Below are 10,181 nucleotides of genomic sequence, written 5' to 3' on the forward strand. Positions count from 1 at the left end.
AGATGCAGACATGATATTCTATTTACAAACACCATTAGAACAAATCATTCTATTCATTAAGAGAATGTAACTATATATCTATCCTAAGCACTTTGAATACACAGATACAAAATGGACATTCATCTGTATACTCTTTTTTTGTTAAGTGCCGTTATTTGAATATTATAGGTATGTTAAACTCAGCAAAATATTCTTTTTTTAGTATTTAGTGCAGGGTCTATAGGGCCTACAGGATCTCACTACACAGATCAGACATGTGTAATGATTCTCCTGTTTTCAGCTTCCCAAGCACTGGGATTACAGGCACATGTGCCATCATGCCAAATCTCAGTAGCTGTCTCAGTGAGCCCCAGAGGTGGGGCCTGCACAGCAGGCTAGGGATCAAACCTTTGACCCCTGCCTTCCTAGGCACACTTTAATCTGCTGAGCTATCTGGCCAGCCCTGATTTTCTTTTTGAATTAAATGTGTTTATTGTATTCAGAATATTGTAGGATCATGCTTCTTGATCCATTCTGCCAGTTTGTGTCTTTTAATTAGTGAACTGAGGTCACTGACATTGGTACTTACAACTGATATGTAGTGACTTACCCTTGTCCTATTATTTTCCTGTTGCTGGCTCATCCTCTTTTTTTTCTCCATCTTTCTGTTTACTTGTTTACCTTACGTGGTGGATTCCTTCTGTTGGGGTTTATGGAGCTATAGTCCTTGTTTCTCTTTTCTAGAATGTCCTTCAAACATTTTGGAGTGCTGGTTTGGTGATCATAAATTTCCTTAGTTGTTCTTTGTCATGGAAGTATCTTGTTTTTCCATTGGTTTTAAAAGGTGGATTTGCAGTGTATATAAATCTGGGTTGAAAGTTGTGTTCCTTTAGAGCTTGAAATATTTCTCAGCAAGCTTTCCTTGACTTGGGTGGGGGTTTGTGCTGAGAAACCACATGTGATTATGATTGGCTTTCCCGTATAGGTGATTCTTTTTTGGTGATTTGTTTATTTTCCCTAACAGCTTTTAATATTCTATTCTTATGTTCAGTTTCTGGAATCTTGAGTATGCTGTGCCCAGCTGTAGGGTTTTTTAATTTTTATTTTTTATGGCCCATTGGAGTTTTATATGTCTCACTTACCTCTATGTCAAATTCTTTTTTCTACCAGGGAAGTTTTCTGTCATAACATCTGTGAACAGTTTTTAAATATCATTTGTACTCTTGTTTATTCTTCACTCCAGTTAATCTTAAATCATTCTTCTTTTATCATCAGCTGTCATAATGATTTTTCATGGTCTCTTACTATTTTTAAGAAATCTTTCTTTTCATGGTCATTAACTGCAAAGCTCATCTTCTATATCTGAGAGCCTATCTTCACATTGGCTTACTTCCTTGCAAATACTTTCAATACAATTTTTGTTCTCCTGGATAACACCTCGAATCTGCCGTATGGATTCTCTCTCTCTCTCTCTCTATCCCCCTCTCTCTCACTATATTGAGCATTTATTGTTTTCAGATTTTTTTTCAGCATGTCTATTTTCTTCTCTGTATCTGCTCTAGAGTCACCAAGCATGATTTTCCTTGTGGACGCCATCTCTGCAGTTATCTTGGAGATTATTTCTGATTTGATTTTTTTCTAGAGCCTCATTCAATTGCTTTGTTGTTACCACTTCAGAGAAGCCAGCTGGGTAGTTTCAGATTGTGCCACTCACTGCCCCCTGGGTTTGTCTTGGTGATATTTGGTGTTGTATCTTGTTTAAGTGTCTCCTCATCCTCTCTTTCTCTCTCTCTCTAGCTTAATTCCTGGGGTGATGTTTGCAAAAGTTGTTTAGATCAATTATGTCACTTTTTGTTACAGCAATACCAATAACAGTAACAACACAGCCTAGAAAATGACAAACTAAAGTAATGATTAATTTGCCACCTTTAACTGCTAAAACAAACCAGAAAATTATATGCAGCATATGAGTCCTTATTATGTTAATTTTACCCTAAAGGGTTTAAGTTTAAAATGGGTTAGGGAGAAAATAGAAAAGTGGAAGAAGAGGGAGAGATGAGAAGGGTGGAAGAAAAAGAGGGATCACACTAACTTGGGGAAGCTGGTGCAGAAGATTGGAGGGGAAGGAGGAAGAGACAAAAGGAGGAACTGAACAGGTCCACAACAGCAAAGAGGCTAGATACTGTGTTCACCTTCATAGGAACACAAGTTGAAACAATGAAGAGAATGAAAAGAAAGAAAAAGAGAGAGAAAATTTAAAAAACAAAACTACAAGAAAATGCATGCACAAGAGAGAGGGAAACAAAAACAAGCAGACAAACCAAACCAAACAAATAAACAAACAATAACAACAACAAAGCCCACTTCCAGGTTTGTCTCATTTCTCTGAGGGGCACAAGTTCTCAGAAGACATGGCTTCTCTCCTGTGACCTCCCCATACCTGCGCCTTTGCTCACCACGGACTCTTCCGTGCCCTCTTCCAATCCGGGCTTCTGTTCCAGTCAAGGGCCATGCTGTCCCTTTGCTCTCACTCCTTGGATCACTTTTCCACTCATATATTTCACTCTAGCCACTGCTTTTTCCCTTCTCTGCCTCCTGATATCATCAGTCTTTCTTCTACTGGGCTGTTCTTACCAACACATAAATGACCTACAAAAACTCCTGGAAACACAGTCCTTTCTCCCCCACCTTAACCATACGCACCCCTGCTTTCCCTGCTTCTCTGGAGCTCTGATGTAATCTGGCTCCCATCTCCAATTCTCTCTCAGCCCACTCCTCTTCAGATTTGTCTCTTAGCCCCACATATTCACTACTGCCTTCTAGGTCACCAAATCAAGTGATAATCAAATGGTAAACTGGCCTGAGGGTCTTCAGCACCCTGTGGTCACTACTATCTCGTCTCATTATCAGAGCCATTTCGCTGACTTTCATCTTCCATGCTAAAACGTTAATGTTATGATTGTGGAATTAACTTGTTCACTAGTACAACAGACTGCAGGTGCTGAATGTAAACTGTATTTGCTGAATGATTATGTACAAACAGTTTTTGATATCGATCAATAAACATTGTTTTATCCTTTTCAGAGATTGTAAATTTCATGGTTGTGGACAATCTTGTGTTCTGATGAGTGTCTGGTTTTAAAGTAGGGCTTATCTGATATTAACTTGGCTTTACACATTTTGATTTATTTGCATTAGGCTACATCTTTACACACACATTTTAATTTGTTAAATTTTATACATAGTGCTGGCCCTCTTTCATTTCAGATTTGGTGATTTGTGTCTTTGTTCCATTTTTCCTCATTAGTGTACCTAGGGGTCTGTTGGTTTTATTCATATCTCAAAGAATCATCTGTTTCATTGAGCACTGAATGCCTTCTTCCTCCCTGGTGATATCCAGGGCACATGTTGGGCCTGAAATCCTGCCCCTGTGTGTAGATCCTGGGATGTTGTTTCATGCCTTCTTCCTTTGACTTAGTACTGATGATCTAAGGTGACTGGTGTGCCATGCATCCAAATGTCTCTCCTGAATAAGCAGCTGGGTAAGGAATAATCTCTGGCCACTTAGTAAAGTGATGGGAAATAAAAACCAGGTGAGGCCACTGAGGGCTTTCATCCAACATAAATCTTAGTGTAAACTTTCTGCCTTGAAAAACTCAAGTGCGATACATCAATGTGGAAAGGTCTGCATTTCCCTGTCAAATTCAGCCACAAGGGGAGATTCTAAGCCATGGTTCTTTATGGCATTTGCTCATTGAAGAAGGTCATGTAAACTCAAGTTCAGGAAGCTGAAGCTTGCTTAGCTGAGATTCACAAAATCAAGTCAATTTTCTTGAGCTTCTGTGTTTTAGGGATCAGTGATGCTATGTTTTATGAGACCAATAAAAAACAAGCTCAGGTTAGATTAAAGACATAGTGGGGATTCTGGTCCATGTTTTGGCAAGTAGGTTCCTTTCCTTGTGGATTTATCAACATAAAAAACATGTCTTAAACATTCTTTTATTCATATTTATTTATTCATTCATGCATTCTGCGTTAATTGTTTCCTAAGTAACACCCAAGAGCAGAGAACTATTCTAAGACCTGGGGAGAGCACAGTGAGAAATACATGTGTGCTTCCTGCCCTGCTGGGCCCTTCACTTTATGAGGGGATATCAACAATATTTTGACAGTAAACATATGGACATATAAAATGTGCCAGCTTGTGATAAGCACTACAAAGAAAAATAGAGCCAAGAATCTAGAGTACAATCAACCTCATTATTAAAGACTAGAAACCTTTTACATTGAAGCTATTGGATCGTTAGACACTGCATTGAAAAGTACAGGTTTTCAGGCTTTTTTAAAAATTATTTTTTTTTTTTTATTTTAGGGAAGGATCTACAGGTGTTCAGGGTCTCACTACTAGATTGGATTCCTAGTGATCCATATGTTTATAGCCTCCCAAGAGCTGGGATTACAGGTGCACACCACTACGCCCAGTCTCAATTGCTGACCCTTGGGGGTGGGGCTGGCATGGCAGGCCCGGGGGATGGAACCACCAGCCCCTGTGCCTGCTTGCAGGTGCTTTAAAAACTTCTATTTTTTTTTTTTTTTTTTTTACGGAACCAGGGATTGAACTCAGGCCCTTGCACTTGCCAGGGAAGCACTTATTCCACTGAGCCATCTCCCCGGCCCCTGCTGTACTATTTGGCCAGCCAGGTTTTCAGGTTCTGTTCAGGTTGCACGAAACCATGCCCTTGGCATGAGCACTGTGCTTGGGATAGTCCCAAGGTAGCTGGACACACAGCCAGGATGGTGGTCACTGCAGCTGCTTAAGGAGTCAAAGCCAGGTACACAATTGCTCTAGTGACAGCACACAGGTGTCTTGTAGGAGCAGATAAGATGCTCTATGCTCTTGTTGTTCTTCCCTGCCCTGGCTCTCTGAAAAGGTGGGAACATCATTTGCAGCTCAATCTGGAATGGCTCTCTATTACTCAGAATTACCCAGAGGGACAGAACAAGGCAAGGATGGGTCCTGATGGGCCAGGCACCCCACTGATGTGATTTCTTCTTTCACCCATTTGGAAGGGACACACACTAACTTTAGTTCAAGATGAACTGTGTGCTGTGCAACAGTCTAAACAGTCATTAGTCTTTTACATATGGGCTTTATGAGGTTTCAGAAGGGACAAGAGTTAATGCTTTCTGGTGACCCTTGGTTACTGGAGAACTCTGCCATTATTCTGCATGTAGCAAGTAGCATAGTTGGTTAGCTAGTAGATCTTTTGTAATCACTGAGCCCCAGCAGCTTCTTTAGATGTTAGATTGTTTGAGGTTAAGGACCCCCATGAAGGATTTAGTAATTGTGGTTATGTTCCATGGTAGTGTTTTGCAAAACACCCCTTCCTATAGATAACTCAGTTGAGGAGCTTGCAAGCACCTGACATCTAAACCCTCCTCCTGATGCCCTGAATTAATTGGTTGGAGGTGGGATTTTTCTTCTGAGCTTTAAAACCTTCCTAGGTGATACCATAGGTGGTTAGAAGAGAGAAACTTTATTCTGTGGCTTAGGAATCTAGTGTCTTCATTTTCATGGACCCTCCAGGGAACAGATTCTGTGTGTTTACCCATTAACCCAGAGACATAGAACACACTGCCAGAGCAGACACTGTCGAGGAGAATACACTTAAACCTGTGGGCATTTAGTGCCCATAAAAGGTTAACTTCAGTAAAAACCCTGTGGAGTTTCAGATATGGACAAAGGTTTGATCACAGTGGCACTATATAACTAGTTACTACTAGTACCTAGTTATTAATTACTACTAGAAAGTTATTAACCCCTTAGTTACTGTAAACTCTCTTGTCTTTTTTTTTTTTCTTTTCGCAGAACCGGGGATTGAACTCAGGCCCGTGTACTTGCCAGGCAAGCACTTATTCCAATGAGCCATCTCCTTGGCCCCTCTCTTGTCTTTTTTTTCAGTACCAGGTATGGAGCCCAGAAGTGCTTGTTACAGTCCCTTTCTTGTCACTGAGATCCAACATTTGCAACATGAAGAAGAGCTTTATCTTGACTCACAGTTTTAGTTCAAAGCTGGCTGGATCCAAGGCAGAACAATATGGCAGAGGGGCCTGGTGGAGGAGAAACAGCCCGGAGCATGGCCTCAGGAAGCACAGAGGGATGAAGGGAGGAGGGGGGGGTGGGAGACAGACTCTTCCAGGCCATGTCTCTAGTGACTGCCTCCTTCTGTGAGGTTCCACCTCTTAATATCAACCCAGCTGTAAAGCTATTACTGGACTAATTCAGTGATGAGTATCACATACTCGTGGTCCCATCACCTGCCCAAACTCTCACTTATGAGCACACATGCTTTTGAGGGAACATTTAGATATAGGCCTTAACAGTTACCTACCACTGAGCTACTGTCTCAGCCCTTTTGATTTTGATTTTTGCAACAGAGTCTTCTAAATTACTTACACTTGCCTGAAACTTGCAATCCTCCTGTCTCAGCCTCTTAAGTACCTTGAATTACAGGTGTGCACCACCACACTTAGTTTTTCTTTTTTATTCAGTTCTGTGCACTATCTTACACTGTGTGTGTGTGTGTGTGTGTGTGTGTGTGTATGAAGGCAAAAACCTTATGATTAAAACTTGGATCACACAGGAACAATCACAAAGAATCAAGAATTGAATCTAGAGTTTTAAAAATTGCATAAATTAGATGTTACTATTGATCAAGGAGATTATGGAGTCATAGAGGAATGTGATCGATGTGTGCCTAAGGAGAGTCACACAGAGACAAAACTTTCTCTCAGGTTTTCACAGAGAGAAAACTGGTCAAGCAAGGGCCATGACTCATCCACATGGCTGACAGTGACAAAGGATCTACAAAGTGCGGTACAGGGTTACAGGATAAATCCTGAGGGGACTTGACTGACCTTACCAGATACAAAAGTTACATTTCTTGTTATATAGGTCTTGCTTTATCTTGGTCTTATCCATCCAGCCAAAAAGTACAAAAATGAGGTATAGGGCTGGTGAGATGGCTCAGTGGTCTAAAGCACCTACTTAGAATAGGCTTAGCAAAGCACAGGGACCGCGGTTCAATCCCCCAGCACCACATGCCAGCCAGCCCCGCCCCCTGGTGGGCTGAGCTGGCCACATACACACACACACACACACACACACACACACACACAATAAATAAATAAATAAAATCTAAAAACAAAACAAAACTAAAAAAAATTAAAAAAAATGAGGTATATAAAGTGAAGCCATGTTAATATGCTAAGCTGAAAAAAGCTCTAGTCAACAACTTCTGCATATAACCCACTACTATTGTGGACTGCTGGACTGTATTGGATCGTTTTTGCTGAATTCAAGCACCTATAGTATTTAGATGCAGATAGAATTTCCATCTCTGACAGGACTAAACAAAAAAAAAATGAATACAAAGGAAGGACCATTCTGTATTTGTATATACAGAATAGTTAGGATAGATATACAGCTACTTTCACTTAATTCAATGAGAAGAAAGATTTGTAGTAATAGATAAGATATCCTGTCTGCTTCTTGTACTATGGATAACCACTAAGAAGATAACAATGCATAATGTATTAATTATTGAAAATATCCTATTAATCAGCTTTGAAACTGTCTCATTGATATTTGTTTCTCAATAAAAATGTTAGTATTACTGTTTTCTGCAGTCATCAGCAGTTTTTATATCTTTGCAAGATCTTGCATGGTTTTTATAATTTAATATAGTCATCTTTTAGTAGGAAGTCCTTCATTCCAAGACCTCCATCATGTCATCTGTGCACAGTTTCCAAGGTGCTGCTTTTCCTCCAATGTTGAGGTCGACCCCAGGGGGCCTTGTGCATGCAGGGTGAGTCCTGCACTACTGAACTCCACCAGCATCCAGACACTTGAGGTCAGTTTTCATTAATTATACTCTATAGCATTTTGTAAACACTATGTAAGTAAATTTTCCATTAGATAATTCAGGGAATGATGACAAGAAAAAAATGTACAAGTTCAGTTCAGATGCCATGTTTTCCTTTATTTTTTGGCTTTGGGGATTGTTGGGAGCCGCAGGAAGCTAGGAATTGATCAAGTGTGTGTAGGTGGGACTGGGCCTCAGTGTCTAAAGCAAACAAGCTATCTCAGTCCTAAAACATCCTTTCTAGTTCAGGCCAGCTGTTAGTCACTAGGAAACCTTGTGTCATGTGTTACAAACTTTGAAAAAGTATAAATAAAGGATCATTTTGTGGTGCGTTGAGTTAGTCTGGCCCATCAGGCGGACTAGCGACTATCTAGCCCAGCTTTTGTCTTCTGTTTATCTTTCTCAATCCTGCCATTGTGTCTCTTTGGGTAGAATCATTCACAGTAAGACCAACAGATCCCTACAGGGGCCAGTCTCCAGGCCTGTGAACACTGATCTAGGCAAGCATTCCAGTACCGAACTAGCACTTAGATATCCCTGACCTACAGGGGCTGTGATGTGCGGGTCTGGAATCTGCAGGTGTGGAGTGCTGGCTGAATACCTAGAGGGTCCCTCCCCAAGCACGAGGGCGCTTTGTGAGGAGAGACTGTCTTTGCAGCTCTCTACTTTGTACTTCTGTGTCTCAAAATACAGAGGGAGCTACCAAAGTTGATGTGTTTGATGAACATTTTTATAAGAATGAATAGGTGAAATGTGATCCTTGTAGGTCAGGTAATAGAATGTTAATTGTATCTCCTTAAAATTGCAAATGTTCTAGGAAAATGAATTTGAAGTATAAAATTAAAGCAAATCTGATAAGTTGTGTTAAGGAAACAGACAGACAAGCTGGACGCTAGGATTGGTGGTAAGGCCTTCTGCGTTCTGTGTGGGGATTTTTGTCTTCCATGCTTTGAATCCCCAGCTGAACAGGGGTCATGTGTGTACTTGGCAGCTGGGTGATGGACGGAGATTTATCAGCTTCTTTCTAGATCGGTGGCTGAGACATGGTGCTCTCAGCACTTTCGCAGCTGGTGAGAGATGGGTTTGTTTAGCACTGCTCCCTTCAGCCTGCAGGGAGGTGCTGGGTAGGTTTCTGCCAGCACTTGCAGGCTTGACCCAGGCACACAGCAGAGACCTCTGCAGCTCAGGCTGTGTTATGTCCCAAAAGCCTTTGGGCCTTTTAGATTTTAATCGCTTTCTGAACAGGTGCATTTCTGCTGGGGTGAACAAGGTACTGAAACTTGCTTTCTGCTCATTGAAATCCAAACATCGGTAGTAAAATAGCATTTGTCTTTGGTTTTAGAAAGTAAATAAAATGAAGAAAATGTTTCTTTCCATTTGATTTTGGATTTCACAGTTGCATTTTGGAACAAAATTAGACTACTATGTTATAGTCTTAAATATTAATAACCACCCTTAAGTTTAATATAAAAGATTAAATAGAAAAAATATGCCAGATCTAATGCACTCCCATGGTTAGTAAGACATACAGGCAGCAGGCCATTTTTGATCTCTAAGAAAATAAAATGTGTGCGTGCCTGAGGGGGTTTACACATAAGCATGCACACTTCTTTTCATGATCTGAGTGCCTGGTGGATTACTTCATTGCAAAGCTTGGCCTTCACACAAACATAGGAATTAATTTTAATCTCATAGCACTGTCCTAGGAAGAGGATGGTGGGAAATTAGGTCAAAATTAATAAAAGAGACAATTGTAGCTTCTTGCTGCCAGCCTAGTTATTGATTTGTGCCGTTCGTCTGCCTGGCTGCCTCACTGTCTGATATCTCCACTCTTGTTTATACCCTTCTCTGAAAAGCCCCTGGAAGCCAGATCCAGTACGTTCATTGTGTCAAGATGATTCTGGTAAAAACAGGCCCCAAGCAGCATGACAGGTGAGAAAGGGTGGGCTGTGGGTCTGGAGAATGGGAGAACACTAAGCTGGAGGCAGAGAGCAAGAACTTTGGTTCTCGGGTGCAGGCACCATGGGGTGCCCAGCTCTGAGGCCCTCCACATCCAGCGGTGCTTCTGCATTAGAAGTGGAGGATAGATGCAGGTTGTCAGAGAGAAGGACAGGGAGAGAGTGAGAGTGCATCTTGTTGAACTCAGATTGTGGTTAGAAGAATCTGGTATTGGATGCCCACTTCTCTGGTGAGTAAAGCTTCTTCACAACCAAGTTCCCTGTGCTGCAATAAGAGACAGGTGGAAGTTCACAGGGATGTGGAGCAGTGCTGCTGTGT

The sequence above is a fragment of the Octodon degus genome, unplaced genomic scaffold (assembly GCF_000260255.1).
Source record: "Octodon degus isolate 3935 unplaced genomic scaffold, OctDeg1.0 scaffold00183, whole genome shotgun sequence".
Lineage (NCBI taxonomy): Eukaryota > Metazoa > Chordata > Mammalia > Rodentia > Octodontidae > Octodon > Octodon degus.